Source organism: Choloepus didactylus, chromosome 7, assembly GCF_015220235.1.
Source record: "Choloepus didactylus isolate mChoDid1 chromosome 7, mChoDid1.pri, whole genome shotgun sequence".
Classification (NCBI taxonomy): domain Eukaryota; kingdom Metazoa; phylum Chordata; class Mammalia; order Pilosa; family Megalonychidae; genus Choloepus; species Choloepus didactylus.
Window position 1 is genome coordinate 144996311 of NC_051313.1, and position 16456 is coordinate 145012766.

Sequence of the window (16456 nt, forward strand, 5' to 3'; positions counted from 1 at the left end):
GGAATAATTCCATGGAAACATGAGACTTAAAATATCTCAACACATTGCTTCTGCATATTTCGTGTCTCCAGGATGAACTCAAGAAGCCTCCCCACCTGAAGTACTTACAAACATGAAGCCTTATCAGCACAACAAGAAGGAAAATGGGTGGGTTGGGGGAGACAACAATGAGTTTGATTATGGTCACAATGCGTGGAATAGGAAGACTTTATAATTCTTTGCTGAGATAGTTCAAGGTAGCACACCTAGTTTCTGCAAACTACTACTGTAGGCTGTTTCCACCTCTCTTTATTGGATATTCTAACACCTTCATCTCCATCTCGTTCATGCTATTCTGTTTCCCTATTTCTCCATAAAAGTTTCCGTTCCTTCCTTGCAGCTCAGCTAGATATTATCAAGAAAGTATCAAGTTAATTCATTTAAGATAAATGATTGGTTACCTTTTTAATCTTCTATGGCATATTTGCTTGGAAATCCTCATCATTCTTTAATGTATCACATTCAAGACAAGAAGACAGGTTTTCAAGTGGTGTCTGGTCACCACTTTGAAAAACTGGGAGCAGAACGAGTCAAGGCAAGCTAACCACACAGAAACCATAATTGCAGTGACACCTCTAAATAGAAAGCTATCTTCTTGTTTTGCTCCCACTGGAAGGCTGGTGGCTTTATTTACAAAACTCATAGGGCTCATGGGATTTGTTGTCTTTTAGCTTATTAAGGCTTTTATTAAAAAAAAAAAAAAAGGCCTTCCAGCTTTTCTTTCTCCTTTAGTAGCTCTTTAAGGATTCCACTGTCTCGTTGGATTTCTGCTCTTTTGACATGGATTCCTGAATGCTCTGCTGATATATCATCCCCTTCCTGACAGCTGCCCTACACTTTGTCATGGGACTTCTCCAACTCAGAGCAGGCTCATTTCATCTTTGTTAATTTATGAGGTCACCAGTGTATTTCCAGATGATTTAATAAGTGTAATTGAACCAGTTGTATACCAAACAAGTTGTTTCACAAAATTCTATTCATCGGGTTGCCTTCTAATGAGAGATGCCAGCAACTACTCTCATTCTATATCATACTTAAGATTCTAGACATTTCTGCAGAAACAGAAAAATCATCCTGACACCTGTGTTTCTCTTCAAATCATGCTAGGGATCATTAACTGAAAGCCAAATTTTAAAAGAGCTGATATTTTTTAAGAGGATTTTCATATAAAAGAGGCATCCTTAAGATTTCCCTAGTTTCTTTCACAAAAAATCTTTATCAGATAACATAGTATATACCAAGAAAAGTAAGACCAGATCATCGTATATATCCATTTATTTTAGTAGCATTTTTATACCTTAGTCAAGTGAAGGTTTGACTAACTTGTGGAGGAAGAGTAAAAGCTTTATGGCTATTTAAAGATGATGCTTATATAGGTTAAAATGCCTTCTCATGAATGTTTTTGATGTTTAATGCTAATGTGCAATATTATTACTCCATAGAAGGGAAATGAAATGTAGTGCAGAAAAACTTAATGCACCTAATACATCAAATCAAGGCCAAAGAAGAATTATGTTTCACGGACAAGAGTTATCACTGTAATGACATCTTGCATGTATTGGTTTACATGGGTGGAGAGATTACTCAACTCTTGTGGATTGCCTAGGAGGTATGATCATTTGTGGGTTCTTTTGGAAACTGTATGCACTTGTAAGAAGTCAGAAACTGCTTGATTAGCTAAGGTTAGGAGATTTGGCTACATCTGTCAGATAGGTATATTAATAGAAAAAATCTCAGAAAGTTTTACATTAGTATCTGCACTGAATTGATCTAATTTTCAAGTGAAATCTCTAGCGTGTCTGCTGTTTAATCAAAGACTTGTGACCACAATGAGAGGCAGCCAGAGGCAATAGAAAGAAGCCTGGATCTGGGGTCAGATAACACCATCTCTGGTCCAGTTTCTACTACTGCCTGGCTCTCTCACCCTGGACTGCCATTTTCTTATATGTAAAATGAACTACTCTCTAAAGTCTACCATTTAAAGTACTCCAGAATGCAAGCTGTTGTATATTATATTTTCCGAATTTAAAGCCTCTGGGATAACAAGGAAAGCATTTGGTGAGGTAACTGCCTATGACTGAAATCTGCCTTGGTCTTTTGAACCTGTCTGCACTCTTTGGCTCACACCTTAGCCTTGAACTTGGAAGAAGGATTTCTAACTCATGGCATGATTCTCTCTGTGTGATGGGACTTTCAGGGACATATTACCTATTATTTAAGATTTAGCCACTATTTGCTCACTGCCATTTTTATTTGACTACTGGTAGATAATAATGTCAATTATTATTCTGTCTTAATTATGATCTACAATATAGCACTTTTCAATAAAGAAAAAATAATAAAATGGTCTGCAACAGTTCTGATTTTCTGTTCCTGTTTCCCATCATCAGAAAAAAAAAAAACAGAGCGAGAAACTATCCTTAACTTAGTTACAATATGTATAAAAGAATATAAAAAGTTATGTTTTAATAAAAGAAAATGTTTCTGGTCATTAAAGAGAAGATTAAAGAGAGACAAGAAAAGAATCCCCCCTCCCCCCAACACACACACACAGGCTCCAAAGTACATTAATAAAGACCTAAATTAAGGGGAAAGAGAGAAAACTAAACACTAAATTCTTCATCTTCTCAAAGGGGGAGTTAAAAGCTATCACTGTGTTCTCATCTTGTCTATCACATAAAGTTTTAAAGTTCTGTAGGAAAAAATTAAAACAGGAACTGGTAGAATTAAAAAGAAAGTGGTTATGTTTCATACCATTGTGAAAAATAAAATGCAAGAGAAATTAAGCATTAAAATTCAAAGTATAAATCAGTATGACAAAGATAGACCAAGCATAATAGAAAAATAAAAGGTCTAAATCCCTCCTTTACAAGGCAAAGGCTCTGAAATAATAAATGATCTACTAATTTATTCCTTACAAGAAACACAAACAAAATAAAATATACAAGAAAATGTCATAGACAAGGGCCTATAGTGCAACTCCCTCTCCCCAAAAAAGAAACCCAGGGTAAAAATATTGATATTAGTATTATTTATGTGTAGTAATTACTACATTCCCTGTAAGTTCCACAAAAGCAAGAATGGTGTGTTTTGTTTCTACACCTGTTCTTAGCTCCTATCACAGTGTCTGGGATGTAATCAGAATTCAATAAATACTCATTGAATAAATGAATTAATAAATGAAAAATTAATTGTATTAGTAAGACAGACATTAAATTGGGTAAAGGGCATAATTTCTTATATTGATAAAGATTACAATCAAGAAGAAAGCTATAACACTGTTTATGCTTCAGAGTTTCAAAATAACTTAAGAAAAGACAGAAGCACAGCGTTAGTGCAGTGTATTCACCTTTTTTTTTTTTTTTTTTTTTTTTTTTAATCATCATTTTATTGAGATATATTCACATACCACGCAGTCATACAAAACAAATTGTACTTTCGATTGTTTACAGTACCATTACATAGTTGTACATTCATCACCTAAATCAATCCCTGACACCTTCATTAGCACACACACAAAAATAACAAGAATAATAATTAGAGTGAAAAAGAGCAATTGAGGTAAAAAAGAACACTGGGTACCTTTGTCTGTTTGTTTCCTTCCCCTACTTTTCTACACATCCATCCATAAACTAGACAAAGTGGTGTTTGGTCCTTATGGCTTTCCCAATCCCATTGTCACCCCTCATAAGCTACATTTTTATACAACTGTCTTCGAGATTCATGGGTTCTGGGTTGTAGTTTGATAGTTCCAGGCATCCACCACCAGCTACCCCAATTCTCCAGAACCCAAAAAGGGCTGTCCAAAGTGTGCACAAGAGTGCCCACCAGAGTGACCTCTCGGCTCCTTTTGGAATCTCTCTGCCACTGAAGCTTATTTCATTTCCTTTCACATCCCCCTTTTGGTCAAGAAGATGTTCTCCGTCCCACGGTGCCAGGTCTACATTCCTCCCTGGGAGTTATATTCCACGTTGCCAGGGAGATTCACTTCCCTGGGTGTCTGATCCCACGTAGGGGGGAGGGCAGTGATTTCACCTTTCAAGTTGGCTTAGCCAGAGAGAGAGGGCCACATCTGAGCAACAAAGAGGCATTCAGGAGGAGACTCTTAGGCACAAATACAGGGAGGCCTAGCCTCTCCTTTGCAGCAACCGTCTTCCCAAGGGTAAAACTTATGGTAGAGGGCTCAACCCATCAAACCACCAGTCCCCTATGTCTGTGGTCATGTTAGCAACCATGGAGGTGGGGTAGGCGAATACCCCTGCATTCTCCACAGGCTCCTCAAGGGGGCACTACATCTTTTTTTTTTTTTTTTTTTTTTTTTTTAACTTTCCCTTCTTTTTTCAAATCACCTGTATGAAAAAAAAAGTTAAAAAGAAAACAAACATACAATAAAAGAGCATTTCAAAGAGACCATAGCAAGGGAGTAAGAAAAAGACAACTAACCTAAGATAACTGCTTAACTTCCAACATGTTCCTACTTTACCCCAAGAAAGTTACATAATATAGCAACATTTCAGTGAACTTGTTCCTACTACAACCATCAGAAATTAACAGACCATAGTCATTTCTGGGCATCCCCAGAACGTTAAATAGCTTATCTGTTCTTCCTGGATTATTGTTCCCCCTTCCTTAATTGCTCTCTACTGCTAGTTCCCCTACATTCTACATTATAAACCATTTGTTTTACATTTTTCAAAGTTCACATTAGTGGTAGCATATAATATTTCTCTTTTTGTGCCTGGCTTATTTCGCTCAGCATTATGTCCTCAAGGTTCATCCATGTTGTCATATGTTTCACCAGATCGTTCCTTCTTACTGCCGCGTAGTATTCCATCGTGTGTATATACCACATTTTATTTATCCACTCATCTGTTGAAGGACATTTGGGTTGTTTCCATCTCTTGGCAATTGTGAATAATGCTGCTATGAACATTGGCGTGCAGATATCTGTTCGTGTCACTGCTTTCCGATCTTCCGGGTATATACCGAGGAGTGCAATCGCTGGATCGAATGGTAGCTCTATATCTAGTTTTCTAAGGAACTGCCAGACTGACTTCCAGAGTGGCTGAACCATTATACAGTCCCACCAACAATGAATAAGAGTTCCAATTTCTCCACATCCCCTCCAGCATTTGTAGTTTCCTGTTTGTTTAATGGCAGCCATTCTAACCGGTGTTAGATGGTATCTCATTGTGGTCTTAATTTGCATCTCTCTAATAGCTAGTGAAGCTGAACATTTTTTCATGTGTTTCTTGGTCATTTGTATTTCCTCTTCAGAGAACTGTCTTTTCATATCTTTTGCCCATTTTATAATTGGGCTGTCTGTACTATTGTCATTGAGTTGTAGGATTTCTTTGTATATGCAAGATATCAGTCTTTTGTCAGATACATGGTTTCCAAAAATTTTTTCCCATTGAGTTGGCTGCCTCTTTACCTTTTTGAGAAATTCCTTTGAGGTGCAGAAACTTCTAAGCTTGAGGAGTTCCCATTTATCTATTTTCTCTTTTGTTGCTTGTGCTTTGGGTGTAAAGTCTAGGAAGTGGCCTCCTAATACAAGGTCTTGAAGATGTTTTCCTACATTATCTTCTAGGAGTTTTATGGTACTTTCTTTTATATTGAGATCTTTGGTCCATTTTGAGTTAATTTTTGTGTAGGGGGTGAGGTAGGGGTCCTCTTTCATTCTTTTGGATATGGATATCCAACTCTCCCAGCCCCATTTGTTGAAAAGACCATTATGGCTCAGTTCGGTGACTTTGGGGGCCTTATCAAAGATCAGTCGGCCATAGATCTGAGGGTCTATCTCTGAATTCTCAATTCGATTCCATTGATCTATATGTCTATCTTTGTGCCAGTACCATGCTGTCTTGGCAACTGTGGCTTTATAATAAGCTTCAAAGTCAGGGAGTGTAAGTCCTCCCACTTCGTTTTTCTTTTTTAGAGTGTCTTTAGCAATTCGAGGCATCTTCCCTTTCCAAATAAATTTGATAACTAGCTTTTCCAAGTCTGCAAAGTAGGTTGTTGGAATTTTGATTGGGATTGCATTGAATCTGTAGATGAGTTTGGGTAGAATTGACATCTTAATGACATTTAGCCTTCCTATCCATGAACATGGAATATTTTTCCATCTTTTAAGGTCCCCTTCTATTTCTTTTAGTAGAGTTATGTAGTTTTCTTTGTATAGGTCTTTTACATCTTTGGTTAAGTTGATTCCTAGGTACTTGATTTTTTTAGTTGCTATTGAAAATGGTATCTTTTTCTTGAGTGTCTCTTCAGTTTGTTCATTTCTAGCATATAGAAACATTACTGACTTATGTGCATTAATCTTGTATCCCGCTACTTTGCTAAATTTGTTTATTAGCTCTAGTAGGTGTATCGTTGATTTCTCAGGGTTTTCTAGATATAAGATCATATCATCTGCAAACAATGACAGTTTTACTTCTTCTTTTCCAATTTGGATGCCTTTTATTTCTTTGTCTTGCCGGATTGCCCTGGCTAGCACTTCCAGCACAATGTTGAATAACAGTGGTGACAGCGGGCATCCTTGTCTTGTTCCTGATCTTAGAGGGAAGGCTTTCAGTCTCTCACCATTGAGTACTATGCTGGCTGTGGGTTTTTCATATATGCTCTTTATCATGTTGAGGAAGTTTCCTTCAATTCCTACCTTTTGAAGTGTTTTTATCAAAAAGGGATGTTGGATTTTGTCAAATGCTTTTTCAGCATCTATTGAGATGATCAATTGATTTTTCCCTTTCGAGTTTTTAATGTGTTGTAATACATTGATTGTTTTTCTGATGTTGAACCATCCTTGCATGCCTGGAATGAACCCCACTTGGTCATGGTGTATGATTTTTTTAATGTGTCTTTGGATTCGATTTGCAAGTATTTTGTTGAGGATTTTTGCATCTATATTCATTAGGGAGATTGGCCGGTAGTTTTCCTTTTTTGTAGCATCTTTGCCTGGTTTTGGTATTAGATTGATGTTAGCTTCATAAAATGAGTTAGGTAGTGTTCCATTTTTTTCAATGTTTTGAAAGAGTTTGAGTAAGATTGGTGTCAGTTCTTTCTGGAAAGTTTGGTAGAATTCCCCTGTGAAGCCATCTGGCCCTGGGCATTTATTTGTGGGAAGATTTTTGATGACTGATTGGATCTCTTTGCTTGTGATGGGTTGGTTGAGGTCTTCTATTTCTTCTCTGGTCAGTCTAGGTTGTTCATATGTTTCCAGGAAATTGTCCATTTCTTCTACATTATCCAGTTTGTTGCCATACAGTTGTTCATAATATCCTCTTATAATTTTTTTAATTTCTTCAGGATCTGCAGTTATGTCACCTTTTTCATTCATTATTTTGTTTATATGGGTCTTCTCTCTTTTTGATTTTGTCAGTCTAGCTAGGGGCTTGTCAATCTTGTTGATCTTCTCAAAGAACCAACTTTTGGTGATATTTATCCTTTCTATTGTTTTTTTGTTCTCTATGTCATTTATTTCTGCTTTAATCCTTGTTATTTCTTTTCTTCTACTTGGTTTAGGATTGGTTTGCTGTTCATTTTCTAGCTTCTTCAGTTGATCCATTAGTTCTTTGATTTTGGCTCTTTCTTCCTTTTTAATATATGCGTTTAGTGCTATAAATTTCCCCCTTAGCACTGCTTTTGCTGCATCCCATAGGTTTTGGTATGTTGTGTTCTCACTTTCATTCGTCTCTATATATTTAGCAATTTCTCTTGCTATTTCTTCTTTAACCCACTGATTGTTTAGGAGTGTGTTGTTTAACCTCCAGGTATTTGTGAATTTTCTAAGTCTCTGATGGTTATTGACTTCTAATTGTATTCCATTGTGGTCAGAGAATGTGCTTTGAATAATTTCAATCTTTTTAAATTTATTGAGGCTTGTTTTATGTCCCAGCATATGATCTATTCTGGAGAAAGTTCCGTGAGCACTAGAAAAGTATGTGTATCCTGGTGATTTGGGATGTAATGTCCTGTAGATGTCTGTTAAATCTAATTCATTTATCAGATTGTTTAGGTTTTCAATTTCCTTATTGGTCTTCTGTCTGGTTGATCTATCTATAGGAGAGAGTGATGTGTTGAAGTCTCCCACAATTATTGTGGAAACATCAATTGCTTCCTTTAGTTTTGCCAATGTTTCTCTCATGTATTTTGTGGCACCTTGATTGGGTGCATAGACATTTACGATTGTTATTTCTTCTTGCTGAATTGCCCCTTTTATTAGTATGTAGTGGCCTTCTTTGTCTCTCAAAACATCCCTGCATTTGAAGTCTATTTTATCTGAGATTAATATTGCTACACCTGCTTTCTTTTGCCTGTAGCTTGCATGAAATATTTTTTTCCATCCTTTCACTTTCAATTTCTTTGTGTCCCTGTGTCTAAGATGAGTCTCTTGTATGCAACATATTGATGGTTCATTTTTTTTGATCCATTCTGCGAATCTATATCTTTTAATTGGGGAGTTTAATCCATTTACATTCAACGTTAAAACCGTGAAGGCATTTCTTGAATCGGCCATCTTATCCTTTGGATTATGTTTGCCATATTTTTCCCTCTCTCTATTAATATCCTTTATTGTACCCATACCGAAACTCTTTAGTACTGAACCTTTCTCCAAGTCTCTCTGTCCTGTCTTTGTTTCTCTGTCTGTAGGGCTCCCTTTAGTATCTCCAGTAGGGCAGGTCTCTTGTTAGCAAATTCTCTCAGCATTTCTTTGTCTGTGAAAAATTTAAGCTCTCCCTCAAATTTGAAGGAGAGCTTTGCTGGATAAAGTATTCTTGGCTGGAAATTCCTCTCTCTCAGAATTTTAAATATATCGTGCCATTGCCTTCTCGCCTCCATGGTGGCTGCTGAGTAGTCACTACTTAGTCTTATGCTGTTTCCTTTGTATGTGGTGAATTGCTTTTCTCTTGCTGCTTTCAGAACTTGCTCCTTCTCTTCTATGTTTGACAGTGTGATCAGTATATGTCTCGGAGTGGGTTTTTTTTGGATTTATTCTATTTGGAGTTCGCTGAGCATTTATGATTTGTGTATTTATGTTGTTTAGAAGATTTGGGAAGTTTTCCCCAACAATTTCTTTGAATACTCTTCCTAGACCTTTACCCTTTTCTTCCCCTTCTGGGACACCAATGAGTCTTATATTCGGACGTTTCATATTATCTATCATATCCCTGAGGTCCATTTCGAGTTTTTCAATTTTTTTCCCCATTCTTTCTTTTATGCTTTCATTTTCCATTCTGTCATCTTCCAGGTCACTGATTCGTTGTTCAACTTCCTCTAGTCTTGTACTATGAGTGTCCAGAATCTTTTTAATTTGGTCAACAGTTTCTTTAATTTCCATAAGATCATCCATTTTTTTATTTAGTCTTGCAATGTCTTCTTTATGCTCTTCTAGGGTCTTCTTGATTTCCTTCATATCCCGTACTAGGGTCTCATTGTTCATCTTTAGATCTTTGAGTAGCTGCTCTAGGTGTGTCTCTTCTGGTCTTTTGATTTGGGTGCTTGGGCTTGGGTTATCCATATCGTCTGGTTTTTTCATATGCTTTATAATTTTCTGTTGTTTTTGGCCTCGTGGCATTTGCTGTCCTTGATAGGGTTCTTTTAGGGTTTGTAGACCAGTTGAAGTCCTTATCTCTAATTTATCAGATCTACAGCTTCGTGGAGTACACTTTCTCTAACTAACCAGCAGGTGGCGTCCACGAGCCACCTGTTCTCCACAAGCCAGATCTCCCCTGCTTAGCCTTTTTGGTGAGTGGGGGAGTGAGTCTTGTGGGGCCCAATTGGTGTCCCAAGCTTGCGTGTGTAGTTGGTGTTGCCTGCCCTGTATGTGGGGCGTGTTTCTGGGCAGTCGGGGAGGGGGGGTGGCCCTACCAATCAAATCTCCCTGATGATCCTAGAGTTTTAAAGCTACTGCAATAGTCTAATCCTTCAGTTCAGACCTGCCACAGTTTGTCTCTGCCACTGACCCACAAGTCTTTGGTATTGGCGTATGGCTCCTGAGACTTGCAAGTGGGCCCCTCTTCCAGGCTGTGCACCCCGGGTCCTCTGTTGAGGGATGACTGTGCTATGTCACAGGTGAGTGCCGTCCCCCCAGGGCAGTTCTGGGCTGCTGGGCTGTGTTGGGAGGCTCCCAGTCTGCTCAAATGATGGCTGAATGGGGCTCTGTTAATTCACACTGCTCCCCCTTCCCAGCTCTGGGACATTCAGCTGAGGTTGCAGGGAAGGCTAATGTCCATGCCCAGTTTTGTGGTGTGTGCCTGTTATTTGAAGCACTTCCGTCACACTGGGTTGTCTGGGGCAGCTCTGGGCTATGGGGCTGGCGATGGGCAGGAGTGTTTCCTGTCCACCAGGATGGTGGCTGTGGGCGGACACCCCCCTTTTCTTGGGAAGTTGTGTTGTTTAGTGAATTTTCTCAGCCACTGGATTATTGCCTTTTGTCTCAGAGCTCTCTTAGTTCTGCTCTTGACTTGACGTGCCCAAATTTCAATTCTTTGAAGCTTTCTGTATTGAGCTTCTTAGAGTAATTGTTTTAGAAAAAGCAAAAAGGATTTAAAAAAAAAAAAAAAAAAAAAACGGCCCTCCTCAGAGATCTAATGGGTTATTGAAATGCTAATAGACAAAGCAACCAGGGCCATTAAGGAAAGGTGCCCTGGGCAGAGAGATCAGCCTTGCTTCGGGATTTGCATATGCGCCTCAAGGCCTGATCTCCGCCCTTCCCCTTTCTGTGTTCACCAGAACTCCAAAAATCCTCTGCTTTTACTTTGGAGCTTCTCGTGTTGTTTTCCTTCTATGCCCGTCTCCTCTCTGCTGGGCTGGCTGCTCTCAGAGTCTCTGGTGTCTGGCCTCAGTCTATCTATGGTTGGAGTTTGAATCAGTAGAATGAGTTTCCGATGAGAGCAGCCACTGCAATTCTCCCTTCTCCTTCCTGGAGCTGACAGCCCCTCCTCCCCCGGGACTGAGCCTGGCAGGGAGGGGCGCGGGTCCCCTGGCCGCAAAAACTTACAGATTTCGGTGATCTCAGCAGTTCCACGTTTTCATGAGTGTTGTATGAAGTATGCCCAAAGACAGATTGCTCTGTGGTGTCCAGTCCACGCAGTTCCTGGCTTTTTACCTACTTTCCTGGAGGAGTAACTAAAACATACAGCTCACCAGTCTGCCATCTTGCCCCGCCTCCGTATTCACCTTTTTAATCCTAGGACTTGGTATAGTGACTGATAAAAGGTGGACACAGGAATTAAATCATGAAAAGACACTATGTGCTCCCATTACATTAAGAAACCATGGCTAAACCAAAGGATTCATGTGTCGGAATGACTGGAGAAGAAGGCACAAAAATGCCTCACGTTACCTTCCATCTCATCTGTCCACAATCATATCTTTCTTGGTTTTCCATGTACCAAGCTCACTTCCCACCTAATACATCCTATCAAGGCAAACATAAGTCCTCCTAGATTTCAATCCTAGTTTAGATACATTGTTTCACATTATGAATAATTACTGTTAACAGCCTTCCCAGTGTCATCAATCGCCAACACCCTCCCCTTCCCCACACATCATTCCCATAATCACTGCTCCATTTTCCCAAACCTGTCTGATGGGCAGGATCCATAGGGAGCTGGTTTCTGAAGGGCCAATTTTCCTCTGCTAAACCATTTATAATCATTCTAACTTAAATGGAGAACCAAAGAATAGTTTAAGTAGCATCCATCCTCCCAAAAAACAGCTAACTAAAATTAAATAGCCAACCAGTGGGGACCAGAATAGTGAGAGATTGTCTACAAAGAAATGAGTCAAGAAAATGCGCTAATAATCCTGGTAAGGAATGAAGAGAATATTTGTTTAGTGTCAACTGCAGAAGATGGGTTTGAAACACATTTCTGATTTGACAGACTGGGGTAATTGGTAAGGAAAGGAGTTAAGGATGACAACAAAGTTGCAAGCTTGGAAGAATCACTGGATGATGACATCATTAATAAGTATAAGGAGTCATTTTATAAAATAAATGACAGCTTGGGGGAGAAGATAATGGCTTCCATTCTGGACATCCTAAATTTGAAAGACTAATGGGGCATCCAGGATGAGAAACCTAGTAGGCAGTTGAGAGGGATTTGGTTTAAATAATGTAGCTACTCTGGTGACACTCTGTACCCTTTTCAGGAGTGCTATCTATTGGCAAGAAGCAATCATTGGAATAATAAGAAATGACTAGACTTGGTGGTTGATTAGATTGGGGGGAGGGTAAATAACTGTACTGATATTAGAGTGTAATCATGTTTATTTCAGGTTCTCAATGGAAATAGATTAGGACAAGGCCCAACTGATATGGGTGCAATATTAAAAAGCATGCCATGCTATAAGGAAACCAATTTCTTGTTCAAAATCTTTAAAAATTTTAGTCATAAACTACACAAACCAAAACAGCAATGCTAACAATATAAAAAAAATTTTCAGCTGAATTTTCCTAAGGACTCAAACTAATATCTTCCCAGTTTTAAATCCCACAAAGTTCCTGCTACATGTAACCAATGCTTTCCTTAAACCAAGTGCCTTTTAGGAGCCCTCTATTACATCCATCTGGCACCGGGGCAGTCACATTATGGATCATTGAGACAGGTCGGCTGAAAAGGCAGATCACTTTTGTCAAGGAAGGAAATTTAAGGAGTCAAAGGATCATAACTCTTATCCTCTACAGTAAAAATGGCATTGTTGATGATTTAAGAACTTTGGATGGTGCTATTCAGCCAGAATAATTATAAAGAATACCCCATTGTGGAATACCATTCCATAGGTCTGTAAATTTCCTGTCGTTTTTCCTATTTCAGCTCATCCGACACATCAAAAACCCACACTGTCCATAAATGGAAGACATAGCACATACAGTTGTAGCAAAACATATATTTTATGTGAAATCACTTCAGAAAGTGCTTTATGCACTTAAGGTAGTAGTAGTTATTTTAGCCTTTTGCAGGACTAGAACATCACAACTCCACAATTCAGAGTCAAACTCTTGTATTTTCTTGCCAAACCTTTGGAAAAAGTCAGCAACCTGGATTCTAAAATAACATATAAAATTTATATCTAAAATAGATATAAAAACACTCCCACACTATTACGGCCATTTCTCTAGAGTTGATTTAATTCTTATTCAGATAGCAACAGTAACAAAACCAACTTTGAATTCAGCACTTCTTTTCCACTGCTTTCAAATTTCATTTCAGAATTGTGGATTCAAACCCCTCTTTTTTTAATGCAATTTTATTGAGATATATTCACACACCATCTAATCCATCAAAGTGTACAATCAATGGCTCACAGTATCATCATATAGTTGTGCATTCATCACCACAATGAATTTTAGAACATTTTCATTACTCCAAAATAAAGAAAAAAATAAAAAAGAACACCTAAAATATCCCATACCCCTTATTCACCCCTATTAATTTTATATTTTTTGCCTTTATTTTATTACTCATCTGCCCATACACTGCAGTCCCCTCTTCTGAATGGGCACATTAGTATCGACTTCCAAATTACCTCCTTTATCACTTTGTCTCTGAGTTTCAGAGATACTTGAAATAAAATCTACACCCTGTAGAAAATTCTCAAGTTGCTAGCTTGAGCTAAGAATAGAAGCTGCCTATTTCATTTTAGTTTCGTTTAATTTAGTTTAATTTAGTTTGATTCTAGTTTTAGTTTTGATCCTTTCAAACCTTTTTCTTTGAGAGCAACATAGTTCAAGGAGAAAGTGCAAATTTGCCACAGGTTGAACTTTATTTATATTCCTTATAAGTAACTCTGAGCTTAGATTGCTGCCACAAAATTTCTTGCTTGACTTTTTTTTTTTTTAATGTTTTAAACAAAGAGTCCTCTTACCTTTTACTTTGGGGTCTCTTCCAAAGCGTGACACTGCCCAAATGCGCATGTATTTCTGGGAAGAGGAAACAAAGAGTTTTAACAAATCTTTCACCGTCAAAAATTAATCATTTGACTCATTTTCCATCCTATTTGTTTCAACATAGTGTTTGCAGGGGCCAAAGATCAGACTGTTCTGGCTGTATGTAAGGGTTCCGGTGTATCTAGAATTTATAAGTTGGTCCCTCCTCTCATTTTTTCATGGTGCAAATGAATCCTTGCATTAAGATAGAAAAGAATCAACTTGATACAACTCTCTTTTAGGCTGATTCTAGTTTACTGGACTCTGACACCCATAAATATCCAGTGCAAGCCTAAACAATTAAATAATGAACCATCTGCTTGATTGATCTTTAACAAGTGAATAAATTCTTTCCTAAACAGTTTAGACTAGGGGTTAACTCTGGTGGATATCCCATGTACCGTGATGTTCTAAGGAGACAAGATGGTCTCTGAGACAACATAAAATTTGGAAATACATGAACAGGTAGAATATAATCCCATGAGATTTTTAGATCCCATGTGGTAGATTTGCCATATGTCAATTTAGCTAAGCTGGCCCTACGTTTCCCAGAATTCCTTTGCCTGCTGAGTTGGGGAGGGGAGAGGAAGGGGAATAAGAGACATTTTGCACAGATTTGGGAGGTGAAAGTGAAGCAGCAGCCATATTCTTTCCTGGAGGTCACCCCCATCATCAAAGATGGAGGCTGAGATGTGGTGAGTGACCCACGTGGGTTCTGGTTCGTCCTTGTGGGAAACAGCAAAGCCTTACAAGATCCAGTTTGTCCTTGTTCCTCACAACTTCATGCCCATCTCTCCTTCCCAACTGCCTGCTCTGTAGACTTCAGGATCCTGCACCAGAACCAGAGTGTTTCTCACCTCCATCACCCCTAATAGACTCACTTCTCTGATCAAACCCTCATAGAGATAGTCTTCCCCATGACTTTTCTTAAGTGCTGTTTCCTTTGCTCTTTTCCCTAATCTTTGCCTTTCAAACTCTTATCTAACCTTACAAATACAGTTCAAGTCCCATCCTTCGCATGAAGCCTTCCCTGTATTTACGGTAAAAAATTAACCACTTTCTTCCACAGGCTCTGATAGCACTTTCGCTGTACCTCTCTTTGAGCATTTAATGCATCCTGCCTTGTATGGAAGTTCTGTATATCTCCATCTCCCCTGAAAAATTCCTTGAGTGCAGAAACAATGTCTCACTCATCTTTGTATCTCCTACAGCAGCTAACAAAATGCCAAATGCAAAGCGGGAGCTCAATAAATGTTGACTTGAAAGCTGGTTCAGCTTGCTTTTTCCCCTGGCCCTTATGGGCATGGCTGGGGTTGTCATCATGACTGTATCAAAAAGACAACTTGACCCTCCTGGGCTCTCTGCTCTTGTTTTATCTATTTTTATGATGTGTTTATACATAGTCCTTGCTTGATGCCAGGAGCTAAGCAGTTTGGTGATAGGTTTTCAGTTAGGCTAAACGTTCGGCATTTTTTTTTTTCCATGTAGAAAGGCACTCACCAGCTGTCTTAAGAGTTATCTTTGGAAATCTTGTCATGAAAATACATGGATTAAATAACTACTCCAATAAGGCTTTGCATCATTAATGTAGCAAAGTACCCAGCCCACAGAAAACTGTCAGGAAAAGTGGTTGAATGACTGACAGAATAAACTGATGAATTTACTAATTAACGAAAACTCTAGCAAATGTGCAAAGCCATCACGTATATGAATAGTGCTGCCATTTTTAATGACGTGACTTGAGAATCCTCCAAAGAAACACAGATGACTGTTTACCTTGTGTAGTCCATTGATAGGCAGGGGATTTCTTTCCTTAGAGTTGGATTGGTTCATCATCCTAGTTTAGAGTTTCCTATAAGCTATAGTTCATAATGTAACATAATTTACGGTTTATACAAAATAGTATTTTTTTTAACATTTCAAAAATTTAATAGGGAATATCACAGAACAACTATGGTGTGGAGTATCGAAGGGACTATTATTAGATCAGATCTAGATCTATTTTTCTTATCTAACATCTATGAAAGGAAGTGTCAATAGTAGTATCTTAATTTTTTCCTAATATTTCTAAATATATAACTGTATTAGAATGCTTTCATCTCTGATGTGCATATGAGCCTCTAGAATCATTCACTATGTATTTCACTAGGATGTTATTACAGCTTTGTCCCGGAAGTTTTATGTTTCCTATACCCTGAGAAGTTTGCACATCCAGCAGACTATAGAGAACATTGAACTGTTGTAGGTAGGAAATTGGCAATATCTTACTGATAAGTTTTATTACATAAAACTGTCAATCCTTCAACAGTGTAAAGAAAAGAAGCCATGGACAGATTAGAGGCAGAAGACCAACACGAGATGATGGCCTAACAGAGGCAGGAGTGGAGGGGATGGAGAAGATGGGACTGATGTGAGAGATGTTTCAGATGCAGGCCCAGCAGAGGCTGGAAACAGAGATGATGTCATGGTTTCAAGACCAGAATG

The 16456-nt window shown here is 38.4% G+C and overlaps 1 long non-coding RNA gene across 5 annotated transcripts in view; it reads right to left on the reverse strand.

The window, feature by feature from the left end:
• LOC119539331 overlaps window positions 1–16456 on the reverse strand; it is a 749444-nt gene that overhangs the window by 505593 nt on the left and 227395 nt on the right. For all 5 annotated transcript variants that reach the window (XR_005217844.1, XR_005217843.1, XR_005217845.1 and 2 more), the window contains exon 3: window positions 13912–13966. This is a non-coding gene — a long non-coding RNA (uncharacterized LOC119539331). The remainder of the gene's footprint in view (window positions 1–13911; window positions 13967–16456) is intronic.